At 39.0% G+C, this 23854-nt stretch overlaps 1 protein-coding gene across 4 annotated transcripts in view; it reads left to right on the top strand.

The window, feature by feature from the left end:
* Positions 1-23854, top strand: part of ENOX2 (ecto-NOX disulfide-thiol exchanger 2) — a 319462-nt gene that overhangs the window by 114626 nt on the left and 180982 nt on the right. For 3 of the 4 annotated variants that reach the window (XM_030934489.1, XM_030934491.1, XM_030934493.1), the window contains exon 3: positions 16181-16324. The exons of the other annotated variant lie outside the window; for it this stretch is intronic. The gene's annotated coding sequence lies outside the window, so the exon portion shown is untranslated. The remainder of the gene's footprint in view (positions 1-16180; positions 16325-23854) is intronic. 4 annotated transcript variants of the gene reach the window in all.

Here is a 23854-nt window from a genome sequence, read left to right as displayed (position 1 = left end):
TGTTTAAGAACAATAGGCAAGCCACAGCTATTCCCGGTGTGCTGGATGAGGTTGTAAATGTATCACCAAATGTACAAATCAGGTTGTCAGTGAAGCACAATTCTATCTCCAAGAGGGAAGACAATTATTAAGAAAGAGCTTAAAAAAAAAAAAGACATTTTATAGATATATTAAAATAGAAAACATAAGCTGATTAGGCAAAGTTCCAAAGATTCATTAGTTTATTAAAGTAGATTGAAATGAATGTTGAAGAGATTTAAATAAATTAACCTTTAATGAGTACCCAGGGGCCAAGGAAAAAGAATGACAGAGGATTAGGAGTATTTTGTCTGATTGTTGCATAATGCACGCTGATTAGTTTTTTTATTTTTTGGAATACTCATTGCTGTATAACAATACTAATAAATAAAGAAGATTAAATTTAAAAACCTCTAGATTGTAATTGTTGCTTGCTCTTATGTGTACACAAATACCATGCTTGGCTTTAATAACAATTCCTATAACATTGGCAGAGAGAGACAGGAATTTTTGTCATTACATCAGTGTGTTTTGAAATGTCTCACATGTGAACGTGGCTTTGGTCAATTAGGGTAATTTATTCCTACCATACTGGGCATACTTTTAGCATTTCAGCATTAGACTCTTATTCTGAGTTGCATAATGCTTATTCTGTAAATAATGTTAATTGATGACAAGTTACTTAGAAGATATATTGTTATTTAAATATCATTTAAAAAAAAAAAAAACTGTTCTGTGCTTCCTTACTTGTTCTGGTTTATAATTAGCAAAATTCTTAAGGAGGCTTTGTTTTTGGAGCAGTGTCGGAAGTACCTTAACTTTTTTGGGGGGTGCCTTAACTGTACTACTATTAAATCATGTACTGTCTGCTAAATAAGTTTTGTGTAGGTGGTACTAGGAAAGCATCTTTCCAAGGTTCTCTCGGCTCTCCCTCCTCTCCTTTTCTGCCCCTATTAATTACTGATTTTATTTTATGCTCTTATGGATGTCTTCCATCTAAGCTTTTCTTTCTTTATCTTAAAGTCAGAGCTGGGAGATCACATGGTTCAACTCATTTTTCAGTTGAGGAAACTGACAAAGAATTACTCACCCAAGGTTACCCTATTATTTGATGCAAGAGCGGAGACCAGAGCCTGTGTTTTTATGGCGTGTTCTTCCACTACACTTGTATTAGTCAGGGTTCTCTAAAGGGAAAGAACTAATAGGGTAGATATATATATAAAGGGGAGTTTATTAAGGAGTATGGACTCACATGGTCACAAAGTGAAGTCCCACAATGGGCCGTCTGCAAGCTGAGGTGCAGGGAAGCCACTCTGAGTCCCAAAACCTGAAAAGTTAGGGAAGTCGACAGTGCAGCCTTCAGTCTGTGGCCAAAGGCCTGAGAGCCCCTGGCCAACCACTGATATGAATCCAAGAGTTTAAAAGCTGAAGAACTTGGAATCTGATGTTCAAGGACAGGAAGCATCCAGCACGGGAGAAAAATGAAAAGCAGAAGACTCAGCCAGTCTGCTCCTTCCATGTTCTTTTGCCTGCTTTATTCTAGGTCCACTGGCAGCTGATTAGATGGTACCCACCCAGATCGAGGGTGGGTCTGCCTCTCCCAGTCCACTAACTCAAATGTTAATCTCCTTTGGCAACGCTCTCATAGACACACCCAGGAACAATACTTTGTATCCTTCAATCTATTCAAGTTGACACTCAACCATCACAATACTTAACTGTGCCTTTGCATTTTTTATATTTTACCAGATCCTTTCTAAAGTTCAGTGGAATCACTGAGGTGACAGGTGACATCAGCAAACCACATTCAGTGTGATTTTTATCCAGTGGTGTTATAGTTGCAGTGCTTTCCGATATTCTTCATGACATTGTACACATACTGGTATAAATGAATGATTACTTGAGGACAGGGGTGAGTGGCCTGGAGTCCCAAGGGTTATAAGATTCAAAGCCAGTCCCCAAGGGCAACTTGGAATCTTTCTCCTGGAGATTAGTAAGAAAACAGACACAATATTTCTGAAGTATTTTATCTGGTTCTTCTAGAAGTAAGGAAAGGAACTTAATCCTGGAATTATACTCTAAGTTTGTTTCCAATATTTCAGTTCTTTGTTTTTCCAGTAACCCTTCTAATATTCCTTTCCAAAAGAGAATCTCATTTTTCATAAAAGTATCATAAACTGGACAAGTTGAAGTCTAACATATTTATACCACACAACCAATACATTTCCCTACAGATTGCGGGTACAGAGTAAATTAACTTACCTTATAAGTGTTACCTGGTTTTAACTTTAAAAAATAAAAATAAACTTTGGGCAGTGAATACTCATTTTCTGGCCTTAAATTAGAAAACTATTTAGAACTGTGTTTCTCAATTCTGGCTGCACATTAGAATCACCTGGTGGCTTTTAAATTTTTTTTTTTTTTTTTTTTTTTTTTTTACTTTTTGTAGAGATGGACATCTTGCTATGTTGCCCAGGCCAGTCTGGAACTCCTGGACTCAAGGGATCATCTTGCTGTGGCTTCCCAAAGTGCTGTTATCACAGGTGTGAGCCACCATGCCTGGCCACCTGGTGGCTTTTTAAAACTAGATGCTTAGCTTCCACCCTGACAAATGTAATGAGAATTTCTGGTGGTGGAGTCTAGGCATTTAAAAATTTTTTTTTTGTTTTTTGTTTTTTTGTTTTTTGTTTGTTTTCAATGCTCCAGGTGAATTTAATATGTAGCCAGGGATAAGACACACTGCCTTAAAGTCTTGATCTCCTCCAGGGACACTCCTGACAAATATATTATGTTGGACACTGGGTTGAGGCAAGCAAGTAGACTGATTAAAAAAACAACAACACACACACACAGAACATGGGAGCCCTTTTCTGCCTCTCTTTGCTTTGTAGAAAACCAGATTTGGGTCACATGTGTGCCAAAGAAAACAGTTGCCTTTTAAAAGCCCAAAGAAAGGACATTTAAGTAGAATTGTTCTTCTGCACTGCTGCTATGTGGTCATCATTGCATCTGCTCAGGAGGCCAAGCTGCTCAGTCAGGTTTTCAAGAGCCTTAATTCACCTGCTCTTCCATTTTCTCCTTCCCCTAGCATCTTAGGCAAGTGGCCAATTTCCAGGAAATTCTGAGCCTGTAAATTCGTCAAGCCTGTAAATTTACTAATCCAAATCTGTCTCCAAAGGATGAGTTTCCCCAAGCCTAACATCGGGGCGGGGCAGCAGAGTCTAAAAAATAATAATGGAACAAACACAATGGAAGATGGAGACAGATTCAATTAGGAAGGGAATGAAAGTGGAAGTGATCTTCCAAATAAAAGTAATACCTTGGCATTGAGACCCATTCCAAGATCCTAGTGACATCAATTGGATTGAGAGAATGTTTTGGTCTTTTCTGATCTCAGCTTCTTAAAGGCATTTTTTGGAAAGTTACTATGCTTTTACAGTCTGATTTTGCCTGGTACAATAGTTTCCTCTATTTTTTAATCAGATAAATTGGCTTGTACTTTTGCTGCCTCTGGAGTGCCTAGAACTCTTAGGTGTTAAGAATCTGTGCAGTGTTTAAGTCCTGCCTCCCACAATGTAATATAACATGATTTTAACTCTCATACAGTGCTATTTTGTTGCAGAGACACTCTTAAGTTGAAAATGTTCATGGAATTGAATTCGGCTGTGGCATTCTCTTCAACTCAATCCATCACTTTGCAATCTCCTAGGAGCCCTGATTTGCCCTGTCAATTGTTTGTCACAGAGCATCTTCCTGAAATGAATTTACTTTAAAGTTAAAGATGATTAGAGTGCTTCTTCTCCAGGAGACAATTACATTGCTATATTATTTGGCAGGGAGAAAAACAACATAGCATTAATTTTTGAAACCTTTCTTTGAGTATTGTTAAAAGGAGAATTGTTAGCTTAATCCAACAGACTATAATAACAAAAAGAATACTGTTATTAAAATGTTAAGATTTTCTAATAAAAATTTAAGGAGTTGTTTGGGAGGAGGGAAGGGAGAAGGATGAAAGGAGAAAGCAAAGGAATCTATTAAGTATTTCTGACCTTCAAAAACACTTTTGTCTTTTGTCAGTGAATGCTATAGACAAAATAAACCAAGTCTGAGACCTATTATGAAAATGCTCTTCCCCATCTTTATCCCAATACTATGTTATTCTGCCTCTTAGACAATTACACTCTTTTTCTGAATGAATTGATATCTTTTGACAAGCTTTGTTAAGAATACCTAGTAAAGGTCAAGTGTAAGCCATTTACTGCTGTTTCCTGGCAGCCTTTATGCCATGGTAAATAGAGATTGGAAGCAGTTTTATTTTTGAGCGTGGATTTATGGATATGCTTCCATTGGATTGTGCTTTTTCTCATACTGAAACCCACAAATGTTGCAGGATTTTTGGGACTCTGGCTTAAGAATTTTTTCATGGAGTCATCTCGGACTCCTCTCTTCTCAACTCCCAGATCCAATTATACATGAAATCCAGATGATTATATTTCCTGAATATCTCTGAAATCCATTCATTTCTTTTCATCCCACTTCCACTGTCTGAGTTCATGTGACTGTCATCTCTTCCTTGTATCATTATGGTTTTCTTCTAACTGGTCTCTCTGCCTCCGGTGTCTTCTCACCTCCAGTGCATCCTTCATCATGCCGTATGAGTGATCTTTCTAAGGCACAAATCAGATGGTGACAGCACCCCACCCAGAACACACACACACACATGCACACACACACAAATATTAGAATGAACTCTAAGATCCTACCATAAGTGGTCTGATAAGGCTCTGTGTACTCCTGTGAAGAAAGCTTTTGGGGGTTAGGTAAAACTTCACTGAAGAGGTGACATTTGAGCAGAATTTTGAAGGATGAATAAAAGTTCTCCAGGTGGAAAAAGGAAAAGTTATATGTTAAGCAGAGGAGATGGTATGTACAGAAGCACACAGACATGACAGGGCTTAGCATGTTTGAGGAATTTTGAGAATTTTGGCATGAATGAAGCAAAGGGTACTTAGGGGAATTGGCAAGAGCTGAAGCTGGTACAATAATTTGGGTCAGATTTTCTTTGTATGTATCTGCCTTTCTTTCTGTTTGTTGTCTTCTTGAGGAAAAAAGACTATCTTATTAAGTCCTAAAATTCTCAAGCTTTACATACTGTCAAGGCACCCAGAACTGTTGGAATGAATTGGACAAATAAAGAGAGAAACTATCAGTCAATATTAATTTATTGGTTTGTTTATTCCTATATGTATTGAATGCCTCAATTAAAATCCAGACTGGAGCAAAATTAAGATTCTACTTTTTTATATACAACAGCAATGGTAGGAGTTGTTTCAGACACAGATTAGTTATTTTTTGCAGGCTTTCTCCTTTACAGTCATGCTGACTTCTCAAGGAGCAGATTCTAGTTTTCCTAGTAGTAGGTTTGACTTCAGCTTAGGCAGGGACTTCTCTAAAGGAGTTAATCACTTGTCAACACCTTGTATTGATACTCCTAGGAGGAACTGTTATAGGAAAAATATGGATCTTTAAAGATGCATTAACATATTACAAGAACCTCTGTTTGCTCCTGTGTGTTTAATTTCATAGCCAACAGCAAGGGTTATTTCTCATACATTCTTGAAAAATTAGCCCAAATGGGGCTAAGAGATTAGGAATGCAGAAAGCATAATTCCAGAACATTAGTGACACAGCATAGCAAAATTAACGGGGTGGGAGCAAGGAGGGAGGATAAAAATTTTGAATATGTAAATGAAGATTGACCATATTTATGTAGTTCTATCTTTAGGGAATGCTAAATCACAAACTCATCATTGGTTAATTAGAAGGTAATTAAAATTGTAGCATAGTGATTGGATAAATAGTTAATGAAGGCTGAATAAACAAAGAAAGGAAATCTGGTGAAATTAGTGTGTACATTTTGGGAAAAGCAAAGATACAAATGTTATTCATGCAGTGCATCAGTCTTAAAGGATACCAATATCCTTCTAGCATTAATTGATAAAATTAACTCTCCAAAGACCAAAAGACCAGCTCTCACTCTCTCCTTCAAAACATCTTACACTAAAATGCAGATTTATTTGACAGCAACTTCAATTTTCATTCACTCACAGCGTGTGAAATTATTTTGCTGAACCTTGTTTACAACTTATTTACTGGCATCTTAATAATCTATTAGCAGAAATTCATGTTCTCTGTGTGTAGTAACTGTTCCTACTGAAAGAGCTGGCTCAGCCTAGGCTCCTGACCAGATCTGGCTGACAAGCTAGTTTTCAAAACCAGTGGAGTGGTTTCTGCAGGGAGAACTGTGCTTGCTTTTGATAATTGCCTCAGCTTTATGAAATCAATCAGCCTGAAGGGAAGACCTCATTACAGATCTGACAAGATAGACTCCAATTTCAATACTAGAACAACTGTCTGTCCTCAGGCTCTGAAATCTGCAATTATTTATTTTATTTAGACAGAGACAACCATAATAGAGTACCTCTGGGCACATTCTCAGGGAAGTACTCAACAGATAACTTAATGGTCAGTGTGTTAGGAACCTGCCCTTTTCCTGTCACTCAGGTGGAAAATTGGACAACAGGAATTACAGCATGGCCTAGAGCCAGCTCAAAGCAGGCACTGATGAATCACTATCTTTCCAATCCCCTACCCCCAAAGATGTGGAGAGAAAGGGTAGCTGCTGTAACTGTTCCCAGGGCTAAACTACAGCAAAATAAGGCTTTCTCTTCTCAGTTCCTCTGAAGACTGCCAGACAGACTTTATTCTAAGGAAAATGATAGATCACCCATCTACCATCTGTCACTTTGAACTGTTCTATCAAATCAACATTTTTTTGAACTTTGTTTTCAATGAGGAATGTGATTTTGCTGTGTTTCCCAAGCCTTAAATTGGACAGGGGAAAAAGTCCTGAAGTGTTCTTCTTGAAGTTGGATATATGTATTTTGCTTTTCTGCTCACGGAACACAAACACCTTAACAGATTTAGTTCAAACTTTTCTCGAATAATTCACCCTTTACCAGGCCTGGGAGATGTCAACCCCACAGGAAAAACACAGAGAACATTCCGAGTAGAGGAAAATATGGATTTAGAGAGAAATGATACTTCTCTAGTCCAGCTGTAGTGTCACTGCTAGAGTGTTCTGATAGTACCAGATGGAACAGAGCATTCCTGAAAGATTTGGGAGGAGACATTTCCATTGTTAGGGGAAAATGTGGTTCTTTCATGTTGGAAAGTTCAAGGTAGTGATGAATATGGTCTCCTAACAGAGTCCAAGCAAAGAGCAATCACTGACTACTCCCAGCATTGTTTATTCATGATTTACTTTAATGGCTTTGTGTTATTAAGAAAAAGTAAGTTAGAAGAGGAATGCAAAGCTAACATCTTCCAAGCTGTAAATAGACTGTAGCCTGGAGGCCAAAGGAGCCACACTACTCAAATGTTCTTGTTCCATTTTTGAGGCAAATTTATATAAACCCCCCATTGGGTTAGAAGGGTGTTAACGTTTGTTTAGCGTCCAACATGTGCTAGACCTTAAACAAACAATCCCTTATTTAATTTTCCTCACTTTGCTGTAAGGGGGGCATTATCATCCCCATTTTACAATGCAGAAACAGTCTGAGAGAGATCAAGTGACCTGTTTTATACACCTTGTAAGTGGCACACTTAGTAAGTGGCACACCTAGTAAGTTGCAGATGTGGCTTTGAATGCAGATCTAACGCTAGAGCAGCACTGTCCAGCAGAAGTTTCTGGGATGATTGAAATGTTCTATAGCTATGCTGTCCAATACAGCAGCCACTACCTACATGTAACTATGAGCACTTGAAATGTGACTAGTGCAACTGAGCAACTGAACTTTTCATTTTTTTCTTTCTTTTTTTTTTTTTTTCCCTGAGATGGAGCCTTGCTGTGTCAGCCCAGGCTGGAATGCAGTGGTGCGATCTCAGCTCACTGCAACCTCTGCCACCCGGGTTCAAGTGATTCTCCTGCCTCAGCCTCCTGAGTAGCTGGGATTACAGACGCCCACCACCACGCCTGGCTATTTTTTTGTATTTTTAGTACAGACAGGGTTTCACCATGTTGGTCAGGGTGCTCTTGAATTCCCGACCTCATGATCCACCTGCCTTGGCCTCCCAATGTGTTGGGATTACAGGCATGAGCCACCATACCCGGCCTGAACTTTTCATTTTATTCCATTTTAATGAATTTAAAGAGCTACATATGGCTAGCGGCTACTGTATTGGATAGTTCATCTCCAGAGATTGCCTTTTCTTTTTTTAAAATGTTTAAGTTTAGCGGTACATGTGTAGGTTTGTTAAAGGGGTAAACATGTCATGGGAGTTTGTTGTACAGATTATTTCATTACTCAGGTATTAAGCATAGTACCCTTTATTTGTTTGTCTTGATTCTCTCCCTCCTTCTATCCTCCACCCTCAAGTAAGCCCCATTATCTGTTGTTCCCCTCTATGTATCCATGCGTTCTCATCATTTAGCTTCCACTTATAACTGAGAACATACAGTATTTGGTTTTCTGTTCCTGTGTGAGTTTGCTAAGGATAATGGCCTCTAGCTCTATCCATGTTCCTGCAAAGGACATGATCTCATTCTTTTTTGTGACTGCATAGTATTCCATGGTGTATGTGTACCACATATCAAAGACATGGAATCAACTTAAATGCCCATCAATGGTAGACTGGGTAGAGATTGCCTTTTCTTAACTGTAGTTTGTAAAATGGGACATGTAACCTGATGTACATAGAACGATTAACAGAAGATCCATTTATGGGATCTATTTTAAGGGTCTTGGTCAGTGGAAGGTCTGTTTTGCCCCTCAGAAAGAGAATGAAATTATGCAGATACAAGATTAGGAGTGGAGCGTGTGATTGTCTACCACCACTCCCCAGGCTTCAGGAATCCTAAGATGAAGAAGATACCGGGAATGCTGAAGGAACCCATAAACCTTACTTCCTTCTTCCTTTCATGACAGCTCCAGCAGCAGGTCAGCTGGTGCCTGGGATGGGAAACACAACTACAGATACACCTTGACTTATTATGTGGTTACATCCCAATAAACCCATTGAAAATTGAAAATATCATAAGTAAAATATTTGTGACTGACTGGGAGCTGCAGCTGACTGCTACTGCTCAGCATGGTAAGAGAAGTATGGTTTCTACTGAATGTCTATCACTTTCACATCATAAAGTTGAAAAATCGTAAGTTGAACCATCGTAAGTCAGAGACTATCCATGCTATATCCCAAACTGTAGCTGAGTTCAGTTCAGTACTCATTTCTGGCTTACAATATAGTACAAGGCACTGTGCCACATCTTGGTGGAGGAGAGACTAAAAAATGACTGAGGCGTAAAGTCTGTCCTCAAGGAGTTTACCACTAAGTGGGAGTGGGGTAAGGCAGGAGGGAAGGTAGGCTAAGACAGAATACCCAAAGAAGTGTAACACAAGGCATGTTCTAAAAGGCTCAGGAAACGTATAGGCTAACATTCAAGGAGAGTCAGACTAGTATTTTATAATTGAAAAAGCCTGAGGCCAGGCACGGCGGCTCATGCCTGTAATCCCAGCACTTAGGGAGACAGAGGCAGAAGGATAGCTTGAGCCCAGGAATTACCTGCCTGGGCAACATAGTGAGACCCTGTTCACCACAATAGGGAAAAACAAAAAGCCTGAATTCCTTGTGTGACCTTGAGAAATTTACTTCAACTCTGTAAGTTTCCCATTCCTTGTTGTAAAATAAAAATAGTAATTAGAAAATAAAATAAAGGGATAATGTTTGTAAATGAACACATTCTAAACAACCAATGAATAGTAGTTCCCCTGATGGGTAGTTCCCCTCTCTATTGCTGTGTATGTATTGGTTTGGGTAGAGGTAAATAAGGAAAGACACCGTGAAGGAAATAGCATCTGAGATAAACCCTAAAGGAAGAACGATATTTTCAATATTGAAAATTAAGAAGCAGGTGGAGGAGCAGTGTGAGCCAAAGGTGTGGAGGTAGGAAAGTACTGGATGGATTCAGTGAATGCTGTAGTCCTATTTTGCTTGAGTGCCAGCCCTTTTGACTCAAAGTGTGATTGCCACACCAGCAGGATTAGCATCATCTGGGAACTTATAAAAGCAGACCACAACTCAGATTTACTAAATTAGAATCTGCACTTTTACAAGCTCCTCAGGGAACACATGTCCACATTAAAAAGTCTGAGAAGTATTGGGGTAGAAGTATAAGCTAGGGCATAGTGGGAGACAAGGCCTGAAATGGATGCGGCCTTGTTATGAGAGACTTTAGTGCCATGATCAAGTAGTTTGGGGAGTCATTAAAAGTTGCTGAAGGATCATTGCCAATGAAAATTGGTCTATGACCTGTATCCCACCTTGAAAATGGCGACTTAAAGGTAAATTAGGCTTTGAAAGTTTGTGTACCACCATTCAAGCAAGCCCCTTAGTGCTTCCAAAAAGGACTTTTCCCTTTTCTTTCTCACTTCTTCCTCATTACCTTTACTTACCCATTAATTGTAACTCATACAATTACCCTTGCTTCAGCTAAACAGGTTAGAATATTGAACTCATGAAATTGACAAAGTAGGTTTCATTTGTTTGACATCAGTTAAGACCTGGCACTGTTCAGTTGTTTTGGCTGCTAAGCCCTGTGGCTGAAGAGTAATATTGCAGTCCAGCTCTTTTGGACATTGTAAATATTTCCTCAGAAGTAGCAGGTGGAATGGCTGGGTAGTGAGAGCTACAAATGTGGAGTCAGAGGTTTTGAGGCCTATACTGAGGAAGCAGGAAGGGTGAATGAAAGTGAGGAGGAGCCTCCAGAGATGGATAAATCCTACAAAAGCACCTGGCAGAACATTAAGGGCCTGGCCATTATCTTAATCCCTTATTTCTCCAAAAGTTTTGAATTGAAAACTAATTTGGAGACCCTCATCTCCCAACATGGAGTCCCATATCCGATTTGAAATTGAAGTCATTTGGAAAATAAGAATTAGATTATAGAAATTTGTTTTATAGACAAATTAGCTACACTGTTCTTATTGCCAAGTACTGATGTTTATTTTTTCAACATCAATTTCTGTGTTGAGATTGTTGCCTTAATTTGAATTTATCAGATTTCTCAAGATTTTAGCCATTTTCTTTTAAAGCAAACTAATCCAGGGTGGAATTGTGTTTCTTTTCGCTAGGGTTATACAGTCTCTGAGCCACAGCTGCAGATAAAAAGTGGCGTACACTCACAGGGTCACATTTTGGTATTACAACCTGGGGCAATCATTAAAAGTATTAGATTGCATCATGAAGGCTGGTCCTAATTTGACCTGATAGTGGACAGCTATGTAAAGTGAATTGTGACAGTAACTGTTACAGCAGCTGGGCACAAAGAGATTATTGATCTTCTCACACAAGAATCATGAAAATTCTTTAGTGCTTTCCTCAAAGCCCACGAATCATTTGCATCTGTATGGCAGACATAACATTGCATGTGGACTCCTTGACCTGCAGATTGGAGTATTCACTGAGAATCACACTTCATTCTGAGATGTTTAACCCCTAGTTCCATTAGATGAGAAGTGTCATTCTCTAAGGAACCCTACCCCCACCCTTTCCCAATATACATACTTTCTAAAGCAGCCTTATATGTGTTATGGAGTCAGATAATCAGCATTTCAACATGACATGAAATAACAGCTGGTCAGCTGTCTACACCAGTAACCTTGGTTTTAGATGAGATTACGTTACCACATGGATTTGTTTATTGTGAACATAAGATACAGAAATAGTAGAAATCTGTAACACCCGTGTTTATTACCTATTTGTCTTTATTTTAACAATTTGTGCTTCCCTTTGGACAAACCGTAAATTTTGTGGGCTGGAGGGATGAGGATATGTGAGGAAAACAAATGAACAAAGTAAGAGGTTTTATTAAATTTATCCTCAGAAATAAAAGGGCAAGGGCTGTGAGGAATGCATAAGACTTTGAACAATTTCTGACTTTGTTAGTTATCTGTTACTCTCTCATTTGTTTTTCTTACAGTGATTATCAGTAGAAACCTTTAAAAGTTAGACATCCTATGTCTTCATTTTAGGTAATATAAGCAAGAAGCTGTTTTAGGGAAATAAAAGGAACTCCCAAAATAGAGTAAGTGGTAGTTTTTAAAAGCAAGCTGAATGCCTAGGAGCCCAGCAAGGAATGGGTCCCAGGCTAAGAAGTGCCCCTGGATTTAGGCCTGTCAGGAATTCTATTGATAAAATTCCTGTCTTGCATAGAAGAATGAACTAGATAACCTCAAAACTTTCTTCCAAATCTGATTTTTTTCAGTTTCATCATATCTAGAAAAAATGGTAGAAATTGCTTCCGTAAGAGATTTAAAGATAAATTCTGTAGTTTGGGTGAGGATTACAGTATGGTAATTGCCAATATTTTTACATTTATGTCATAATTGAAATTTCAACAATAAGAATTCTTGGAAATAAAGTGGTGGTTTTCTTTTTTAATATTTAATAATTTTAATGGGGCTAGTTTACTTAAAATAGCATGTGACCTGGGTCATATATACATGACACAAAAAAGACCCTTTAAATACCTGTTGGTTTATTTGGTGCTGTCTTATGGAAGGAATGAAACAAAACAGTAAAAGTAGCTAGGAAGCGCTGGTGTTGTAGGATTTTGCTGTCTCTATCATCCTTGCTCTTGAACTACAAATCTTTGGAGACTGTATTGGGTATTGGATGATATAAAATATGGGTTTGTGTTCAGCAAGTCAGCTTACTGAGTGAGATGTCCCCCCTCCATATGAGATCTTTCTCTATAAAAACATGAGGCCTGAAATGTTGTACTGAATTGTCATGATTTTCACATATCTGGATCATATATGAGGTGGGTACACAGAAAGTACTTGAAATCTCAGTCTTATTTGGTGCCAGAAATCTGTACATTAGTGTGATTAATAAAATGCCTATATCCCTAAGGTTACCATATGGGTCTAAAGAAAGGGCAAGTATAATTATAATAAGATATCTATGACTGAACACCTCTAACTCATTAGATTTTTTTCCCCTGGATTCCTTCAACTTTTAGAAAAAGGTACAAACAGGAATGAAAAGGTTCAATGAAGAAAGCAGGGTATATCCTTGGATCAGGGCAGATTCAGAACAATCTCCTCACATTGCACATCAGTAACTAGAAATTAAAAATGGAAATTCAATATTATAATACTAGTAGTTAATACTTATTGAACGTCTACTGTGTGCCAGACGTTATGCTGAATGTTCTACATATATAATCTCATTTAATATTTTTAGCAGTCTTGTGAGTTAGGTACTCTTATTAACATCCTTTTGCAAATTGTGGCTCCGAAGATCTGGAAAATCCTCAGTCATCTACTTAATAAGTCAGGGAAATGGACTAATATATTATTCTGTACAATTATCAAATGCAAAACAAAAATAAGAAGTTTTTCTCATTAACCATCATTAATCAGAACCTCCTAATCCCTGAACATTCATTTTCATCAGCATTTTACCATTCTGCAGTATAGTACTGAAATGACGGAGATGCATTTAGAATCTAATTATTTTAAGTAATGTTGATATAATCAGCATCAGAACTTTTAAGTTGTAGCATTAATTCTTGATTATCAGCTGTCAGTTCTTTAATTACATGGGTTAAAAGAATGAATCATCTACCCCCATCCAATTAAGGATTAATTCATTTGAGTGCTCAAGGTATGGTACTAGGCACCAATAATACAATTATGGGAGGGAGGGAGAGAGGGAAGTTTCCTCTTTAGAAGAGCTTTCAAGTTTATAGGGGAAAAGTTTGTTTTAATTCACTTCGAATAATGTAATTCTCATAAATATGTATTTGTTTATCTTTGCCACAGCCTTAGGTGTGTTATCACTCTCTTTTATACATTATGAAACCAAGACTAAGAGAGACTACATGACTTGCCAAAAGCTATCACTTAGTAAAGGATAACCAGGATTTGAATCTCCGTCTGTTGGGATCTTTCCACTATGCCATTCTATCTTCCATGGAACTTGTTTTGATCAATATATTGCAGAAATTCCAAGAAAAGTGTTGGACTAGTATATTAATCATATTTGACTCTGAGACTAATCAGGTACAAGAAGAATCTTCATTTGTAAATGGAATAAATATCCAGTCTTCTTTTTAAATAGTCTTGGTCATGATCTCAATTTTTTTTAGTACATAGCAATTGATGTTTGTTTCTTTAGTTCTAGTCATTGTAGGGATTTAATAGAACATGTATATGATGCAGTGAACAGTTCACTTAAGATCCAGAAGCAAGTTTTATTCTTTCACTTAGTTACTCACATGATGTAAGGAAGAATGTTTGACAAGTCCCAGAAGACATTTAATGGAGGTGATCCAAGTGGAGTCTGATTGCTGAAAAACAGTACTTGTTATGTGGGCTGAAAACATTAACAGGAGGATACTCTTTATTATAAATAATAATTTATGTCATTTCTTTTTTTTTTTGCCAAGGCTGGAGCACAATGGCGCGATCTCAGCTCACCGCAACCTCCGCCTACCGGGTGCAAGCGATTCTCCTGCCTCAGCCTCCCAAGTAGCTGGGATTACAGGCATGTGCCACCACGCCCAACTGATTTTGTATTTTTAGTAGAGACGGGGTTTCTCCATGTTGGTCAGGCTGGTCTCGAACTCCCAACTTCAGGTGATCTGCCTGCCTCGGCCTCCCAAAGTGCTGGGATTACAGGCATGAGCCACCATTCCAGCTCATTAGAATCTTAGCATTCATTTTATTGAAACTTGATTGACCTTTAGCTGACCGGATTTCAAGGTTTTTTTTTTGTTTTGTTTTGTTTTTGTTTTTGTTTTTTTTTTTTTGACAATTTACAACATTGCCTCAAGAATTGTACAGCTATGGGCCATAGAAAATTTGGGAGTTAAAGCATGAGCTATGGGCTGGGCATGGTGGTTCACGCTTGTAATCCCAGCACTTTGGGAGGCCGAGGTGGGTGGATCACCTGAGGTAAGGAGTTTGAGACCAGCCTGGCCAACATGGCAAAACCTCGTCTGTACTAAAAATATAAAAATTAGCCAAGCATGGTGGCACATGCCTGTAATCCCAGCTACTAGGGGGGCTGAGGCAGGAGGATCGCTTAAACCAGGTAGGCAGAGGTTGCAGTGAACCAAGATCGGCACACCACCGCACTCCAGCAAGAGACCATCTCCAAAAAAAAAAAAAAAAAAAAAAGAGTTCGCTCTTTCAGACCAACCTGATTTCCCCCTCTTTGATAGGATTAGAGAACCAGTGGAGAAAAGGCTTACAGGAGATGTCTTAACTTTGGGCTTTAAAAAAGCTTTTGATTTCACATTTCATGAAGTTTAATTGAAACACTTGAAATTCCAGGTGCTGCTGCCAGAGGAGTAAGAACTGTCTCTGCTTGCCCCTGATTGAACCGTGTAAGACTTGGAGAGTAGAAAATACCTTTCGCCATTTTATATGGTGCAGCAGTGACGAGTAAAGTGACCATGCTTCTAATATTATTTGAAGAGAACGAGATTAACGTTACCAAAATCTAGGTCATAACTCCCCATTGCTCCAGCTACTAAATAACCCCCTTGCAATTTCTATATATTTGTTTCCTTTTCTCATTTGCCATGGAGTTACGGTTTTCTGATTTTAGAGACCCCTATATTACTGTCAGAAGTGACTTTGACACAGGATAGTCTGATGATTGTATCTGCATCAGTTCAACATACCTTGTAATGAAAGAATGGTAAAATGTCAGGAGATAATCCAAGGAATGTAAAGCCAAGCTTTTTACAAGGAACAGTGGGTCCAACCATAGTCACATTTAATGAGGGTCCTATCTCCTTAAGGGAGGAAGTAGAAGACAGTTGCTAGCTTATGGCTAAAAATGTTAAGTTGCCACAGAAACAGGAGGGATCTTACAAATGACAGAGCCACAGTCTTATGTTTTAATTCTGTACTTACCAAAAAGATCTGTAAAAATTACAGAAGGCAACTGTCTTTAAGGAATTCACCTGTCTCTCCTACGCTCTTAAGATTTAAAAGGTTTTCCACTAGTGGCTCATATAATAAAATCTGGAGACGATCCCAGTCCTTAATGGAATCTGGACTTTGGCTTTCTTTTTCTTCTTTAGGATTGAACCAGCTGCCCTTTGACCCTGCCAACAACAACGAGCCCCTGCAGTTTGGTAGTGCCAGTGGCCCTCTGGTCACAGAAGGCCTCATTGAGAATGGAGGGGAATCAAGCAAGAAAAGAAAGAGAACAAATACTCCTTCAGGTAAGCTAGGTGATAATGCAGTGTCTTAAGCCAGTGCCAGAGTCAACATTTTCCCAGAGCCTAGTATGTGGCAGGTCACATACTATGCTAGGGTTTGTAGGAACTAAAGAAATGAGAAAGAGTCCCCTGTCCTCATGGAATTCATTATGGGATTGAAGGAGGAAAAAGCACATACACGAATAACTCTGATAATTAGATAGAATATCATCAGTGCTGTGGCAAATGTGTAAAGGGCGAAAAACCGATGAGAGCATAAATGAGGAAGAATTTAATTCTGCCTTAGGGATTATAGAACACTTCATCGCAGAAGTGCCATTTTTAGCTCATCCTTGAAGAATTGGTAGGCTTGAGACAAGAGATGAGTAAAGAGCATCGATTTAGGTAGAAGGAATTGCATGAGTGAATGGTTTCACTGTGCATTTGTCTTTGTATGTACATGTGGCAGACCATCCTCACTTTTGCTTCTAATACAGATAACTGCATATATTTGCATCTGCCCACCTCTACCCCTGTTCCCCTCAATACCCACTATGCCTACATATGTTTTATGCCGTTATAATTCTCTTAGAACAGTTGGCAAACAGATTCTTCTAAACCCTCTATAACAGCCCAACTGAGCTTTTAGCCTCCCTTGCAATTTCTCCTACCCCAATCCCTCATGTCCCATTGGCCTATTCTCATCTTAATGTTTCTTTCTTTTTTTTTTTTTTCCAAAAGGAGAGAGGAAACAATAGGGGAGCCAGATCTTAACTGATCATTTGATATTTTACAATTTTATCTCTCTGCATGGTTATTCATTTAGAAGTAGAATCTGTAGTATATAGAAACATCTGAGATTTGGGGATGGGCATAACAGACATGTTCATCATTTTTTCTTTGTTTTGTTTTTTATTATTACTTTTTACTTTCAGCTTATGAAATGGAGCATGTTTACAAACGTATCATTTCTGACTCTTAGATCATAGATTGCTGCTTATAAATAAAGATATTTGTTAAATATGAGTTTGGAAAATAAAAATACAGTAAAACATTAGTTATATGTAGCCCTCAAGAAATAAGTGATTCTTAAGGAGCTGTATTTTCTGGAGCATGGAAAGGCATGGTGTATAGCCAAGGAACTGGCCTGAGTTCTAATCCTGGTTTTATCTCTTTCTGTGGCCTGGAGTTATTTGCTTAACCTCTCTGAGTTTCACTTTCTTCAACTGTAAAGTAAAAGTGATACTAAAGCCTATGACTTAGGATTTGTTATGACAGTTAGTCGAAATGATGTAGGTAAAGTGCTTAGCATGGTGTCTACAAACAGTAATCACTTAATAAATGTTGCTATTTTATTAGCATTATTATATGATATTATAAATTTCATGTTTTAAATCATCAACCTGTTTCACATTTTTGGGTTCAGCATTATGAGTATAAACCACATGCGTGTTTGTGTATAAACTCATCTGTCTTTTAAAGACATGTATTCAATATAATTTAAACTTTGCTTGATCATTTAGGGGCATAATTCCAGGCATTAGTCATTAGAGTACTGCACTCTAATACTTTTAAATTTTTAAGGGTTTACTGAAGAATATAGGTTTTTTACCTCTACACTAAATTGTTCTACGCCGCAGTGGTCTTTTAGTTATTACAGCCACGTTTTACACATGTCCTGTCTCCTTTCTGCAGCCTACAGTCACTTTTTATTCCTCTCAGTGTCCCTTCATGTAGCAGCCCTTTTTCTCCTTCTACTGAATTAAGAACAACAACAACAACAAAACCCAGCCAGCTCTCCAAGCTGATGTGCCAGATTAGTATAAGTAAAAGTTAAATCAGCTCTGAGTGGAACCTGCCACGGATAGAGCGCACAGGATTTAGAACATCAACTTTAAGACATGTCTTTTGGCTCTGAGACCTTTATGATCACCTACTAGTTTTTCCATTGTATTCATGTTAAGTGATGTGCGAGTTTAGGGTAATACCTCCTGAACTGCAGTTAACTCATGAGGGTGGGTAAAGGGAGTATGTATTAATCTGAATTGTGAATTAACTTTAAAGAATTGCAGTTTTATTTCTAATGAGCATATTCAGTGAGAGCAAAATAACTTGCAGATATAGGATTTTAACAGTAGATTATGCTAATCTATAATTAGCAGAACAATTTGCATTCAAATAATGAATATGCTGAAGCTCTTAAAAAACAGTATGTTCTTTAAAATAGGTGAAATAAGCCCCTGGCAGGCTAAATTAGCTCCCTTGAAATCTTGTTCACATTATTTGCTTAGAGAACCTTTTCTTTGTTAGTAGGACAAAGGTAACTCCAACCCAGGTTAAATTACCACAAATTCCAAATTAACCTAGTCCAAATTACTGAGATTTTAGTATACAAGGAGTCTTTTATAATTGTTCAGCAGCAATCTTGTGATATTGTAAATAGGCAGATAGCTTTATAATATTATTTTCTTCCTCTGCAGTACTAGACAAGAGGAAGAGGGAAGATATTTCATGAGTAGCAACTTCCCTCTTCCTTTGTCATCATTCCCTGCACTGTAGCAAAGAGGAAAGCTAGGGTTGGAAGTTCCCACAGGAGCTACCAACCATTTCATTTCCAAGCTACATGTCCAGTCATTGCATCACTCGGCCCTGTAGCTCCACTGAGTCAAAGCCATCTCTCTCCCTCTCCATCCCTGCAGATGAGGGAGGGATATTCGCTTGCAGATCCAGTTCCACACTACACATCCTTTTTTCCTTCCTTTCCCATCCCTCCTACCTTTCCCGTTTTCTACAAACTGCCTCTTTCCTTTTGTACTAAAACTGATTTCTTAAAGGTCACCTGTGACCTTCAGATTGTCAAAGTTAGTGACCTTTTGGCAGGTTGCAGCCACCTTGAACTCTTTGTTTCATTTGATGCTATTATCAGTGCCCCCTTCTTTGTATTTTCTCTACTTTTGCTTTTCTTGGTAATATACTTTACAGATTCTTCTTCCTTTACTGTCACCTTCAAGCCTTCTTTCTCATTTTCTTCATCCCTTGACTGTGAGTATACTATTACCCGCATTTCTAGATGAAGAAATAAAGGATAAACTTACCCAAAGTTGAATGTCTAGCAAGTGGTTTACCAGGCCTCTAACTCCAAAGTCTATTTCTAACTACTATGCTGAAGTTACTGTGTCTAAAGTTATTAGGAATCTAGAACCACTACTAAAATGTATGTTAAACATTGGTGCAGACTAGGGAAAGCTGTGTTTGTGTGAAAATAATTAGGTAAGAATAAGAGGAGCAGGCCTTGGATATGATAATCTTGAGGATCCCTTCAAACTCAGATCTCATGGTTCCTCTCTTCAGGTTTCTATTTTGTGCTACTCCCCAAAACAAGTCTTCTATTTCAGCCACACTGATCCACTACTTTTCTCTGAGACACTGTGCTTACCTACCTCACCACCGTGCTCATACCATTCATTTCCCTTTTCCAGCATGCTCCCCTTCTTCTTTCACTTGTCAAAGTCTTATCCAACTGTCAGTGCCTACCTAGTACAAGTCCTACCCTCTGTAAGAAGCCTTCTGGATCATCTTAATTAGAAATGTTCTCTTGTACCTCTGAAATATATTGGTCATTAAATTCATATCAATCACTTGACACTGATTGTGGACCACGTTGAACTATTGTGTATGAGTTTGTGTGTGTGTGTGTGTATATATATATATAGATATAGATATGTATGTATGTGTGCATGTATATATATATATATAATGTTTTAGCTTTTCAACTCAGTTATAACTCCTCTGTTGGAAGGGCCCCAACTCTCTTAGCAGAGATATGGTGTCTTACACAAAATAGATGCTCAGGAAATATTTGTTGCTTGATCACATATTTGATTGAATAATTGCTTTCTCTATGCCTTTATATTCCCTATTATTTTCTTGTCATTTTCAGGGTAGAGCTTTGCACGAAACTGTGCCTTTGTATCTGAATTTGACCAACTGACAGCTTCACTTGTCCTTAAAGGCTACTCAGACATTTGTGAGATTACACCCTTAGAGCAGGCACAAATCAAATCTGGGTGCTTGTGGGAAAAAAAAAAAAAAAAAAACCTGACCCTAATGGAATCCTTGCCTTATTACAGCTGAGATTTCTAAAGTGCCCAAGGGAAACTGATAGGTAGAGTTTAAGTGTCCTGCCTCAACTATGAAGTAGACCAGTAATCAGAAATAGACATTACTGCCATATTTGACCACATAATCTTTCTTTGTGGATCTGGTTGCTTTGTAGCTTTTATAAAAGATGAGCTCAGAATTCTTCAGAGTGTGTTTCCTCTTAAATTTTAACTTTTCCCCGTGGAAATGTTTCCTTGGTGATGCTATAGTTGTACAAATTGTCTAAGATGGCAGCAAATCCATTTATTCAGATGGTACTCCATAGCAAAAGAGTAGAAGATTGTTAAACCCATGTAAAATCACAATGCCAAGTTCTTTTCCCAAAGTTGCCAACTGCCTCCTGGTTTGAGAGCCATCTGGATTTGTAGAAGCAGAAATACCAACTCTTTCATGAAATACTTCCACTAAAGTAGAAAAAACCATGAGTCAACAAGGCCAACTGGATGATGACTAAAATCTAATGCATTGTTTTAAGCAACATCATGGTACAATAATATTCAAAGAAGGTGTCAGCTCTCTGGAAGAGTGGGAAACTACCCAGGAATAATTACGATACCAAAGTGAGCATCCAGGTTTGGGCAGAGTCCTATTTCCATTGTCTTTTCTCTATAAGCCTGTGTTGAAAGATAGATTTGTGCTTAAATATGTCATGCCCAGTACTAAGTAGTACTGCCGAAGTTCATGTGAATAATGAATGACAGTATGAAAAGAGGGATCGGGGGGCGGAGCAAGATGGCCGAATAGGAGCAGCTCCAGGCTCCAGCTCCCAGCGCGAGCAACACAGAAGACAGGTGATTTCTGCATTTTCAACTGAGGTACTGGGTACATCTCACTAGGGAGTGCCGGACAATCGGTGCTGGTCAGCTGCTGCAGCCCGACCAGCGAGAGATGAAGCAGGGCGAGGCATCGCCTCAACTGGGAAGGACAAGGGGGAAGGGAATCCCTTTCCCTAGCCAGGGGAACTGAGACACACAACACCTGGAAAATCGGGTAACTCCCACCCCAAAACTGCACTTTACCAAGGGTCTTAGCAAACAGGCACACCAGGAGATTATATCCCACACCTGGCCGGGAGAATCCCATGCCCACGGAGCCTCCCTCATTGCTAGCACAGCAGTCTGCCATCTAAGGGCAAGACAGCAGCCAGGCTTGGGGAGGGGCGCCCACTATTGCTGAGGCTTAAGTAGGTAAACAAAGCCGCTGGGAAGCTCGAACTGGGTGGAGCTCACAGCAGCTCAAGGAGGCCTGCCTGTCTCTGTAGACTCCACCTCTGGGGACAGGGCACAGCTAAACAACAACAACAACAAGAAAAAAGCAGCAGAAACCTCTGCAGACGCAAACGACTCTGTCTGACAGCTTTGAAGAGAGCAGTGGATATCCCAATACGGAGGTTTAGATCCGAGAACAGACAGACTGCCTGCTCAAGTGGGTCCCTGATCCCTGAGTAGCCTAACTTGGAGACATCCCCCACTAGGGGCAGACCGACACTCCACACCTCACATGGTGGAGTACACCCCTGAAAGGAAGCTTCCAAAGCAAGAATCAGACAGGTACACTTGCTGTTCAGCAATATTCTATCTTCTGCAGCCTCTGCTGCTGACACCCAGGCAAACAGGGTCTGGAGTGGACCTCAAGCAATCTCTAACAGACCTACAGCTGAGGATCCTGACTGTTAGAAGGTAAACTAACAAACAGGAAGGACACCCACACCAAAACCCCATCAGTACATCACCATCTCAAAGACCAGAGGCAGATAAAACCACAAAGATGGGGAAAAAGCAGGGCAGAAAAGCTGGAAATTCAAAAAATAAGAGCACATCTCCCCGTCCAAAGGAACGCAGCTCATCACCAGCAACGGATCAAAGCTGGTCAGAGAATGACTTTGACGAGATGGGAGAAGAAGGCTTCAGTCCATCAAACTTCTCAGAGCTAAAGGAGGAATTACGTACCCAGCGCAAAGAAACTAAAAATCTTGAAGAAAGAGTGGAAGAATTGACAGCTAGAATAATTAATGCAGAGAAGGCCATAAATGAAATGACAGAGATGAAAACCATGACACGAGAAATACGTGACAAATGCACAAGCTTCAGTAACTGACTTGATCAACTGGAAGAAAGAGTATCAGCGATTGAGGATCAAATGAATGAAATGAAGCGAGAAGAGAAACCTAAAGAAAAAAGAAGAAAAAGAAATGAACAAAGCCTGCAAGAAGTATGGGGTTATGTAAAAAGACCAAATCGACGTCTGATTGGGGTGCCTGAAAGTTAGGGGGAAAATGGAACCTAGTTGGAAAACACTCTTCAGGATATCATCCAGGAGAACTTCCCCAACCTAGTAGGGCAGGCCAACATTCAAATTCAGGAAATACAGAGAACGCCACAAAGATACTCCTCAAGAAGAGCAACTCCAAGACACATAATTGCCAGATTCACCAAAGTTGAAATGAAGGAAAAAATCTTAAAGGCAGCCAGAGAGAAAGGTCAGGTTACCCACAAAGGGAAGCCCATCAGACTAACAGCAGATCTCTCGGCAGAAACTCTACAAGCCAGAAGAGAGTGGGGGCCAATATTCAACATTCTTAAAGAAAAGAATTTTAAACCCAGAATTTCATATCCAGCCAAACTAAGTTTCATAAGTGAAGGAGAAATAAAATCCTTTACAGACAAGCAAATGCTTAGAGATTTTGTCACCACCAGGCCTGCCTTACAAGAGACCCTGAAGGAAGCACTAAACATGGAAAGGAACAACTGGTACCAGCCATTGCAAAAACATGCCAAAATGTAAAGACCATCGAGGCTAGGAAGAAACGGCATCATCTAACGAGCAAACTAACCAGTTAATATCATAATGGCAGGATCAAGTTCACACATAGCAATATTAACCTTAAATGTAAATGGATTAAATGCTCCAATTAAAAGACACAGACCAGCAAACTGGATAAAGAGTCAAGACCCATCAGTCTGCTGTATTCAGGAGACCCATCTCACATGCAGAGACATACATAGGCTCAAAATAAAGGGATGGAGGAAGATATACCAAGCTAATGGAGAACAAAAAAAAGCAGGGGTTGCGATCCTAGTCTCTGATAAAACAGACTTTAAACCATCAAAGATCAAAAGAGACAAAGAAGGCCATTACATAATGGTAAAGGGATCAATTCAACAGGAAGAGCTAACTCTCCTAAATATATATGCACCCAATACAGGAGCACCCAAATTCATAAAGCAAGTCCTTAGAGACTTACAAAGAGACTTAGAATCCCATACAATAATAATGGGAGACTTCAACACTCCACTGTCAACATTAGACAGATCAACGAGACAGAAAGTTAACAAGGATATCCAGGAATTGAACTCATCTCTGCACCAAGCGGACCTAATAGACATCTATAGA

Source organism: Rhinopithecus roxellana, chromosome 7 (assembly GCF_007565055.1).
Source record: "Rhinopithecus roxellana isolate Shanxi Qingling chromosome 7, ASM756505v1, whole genome shotgun sequence".
NCBI classification, from domain to species: Eukaryota; Metazoa; Chordata; class Mammalia; order Primates; family Cercopithecidae; genus Rhinopithecus; species Rhinopithecus roxellana.
Note: the sequence above shows the minus strand (reverse complement) of the source record. Positions and strands in the feature narration are given on the sequence as shown.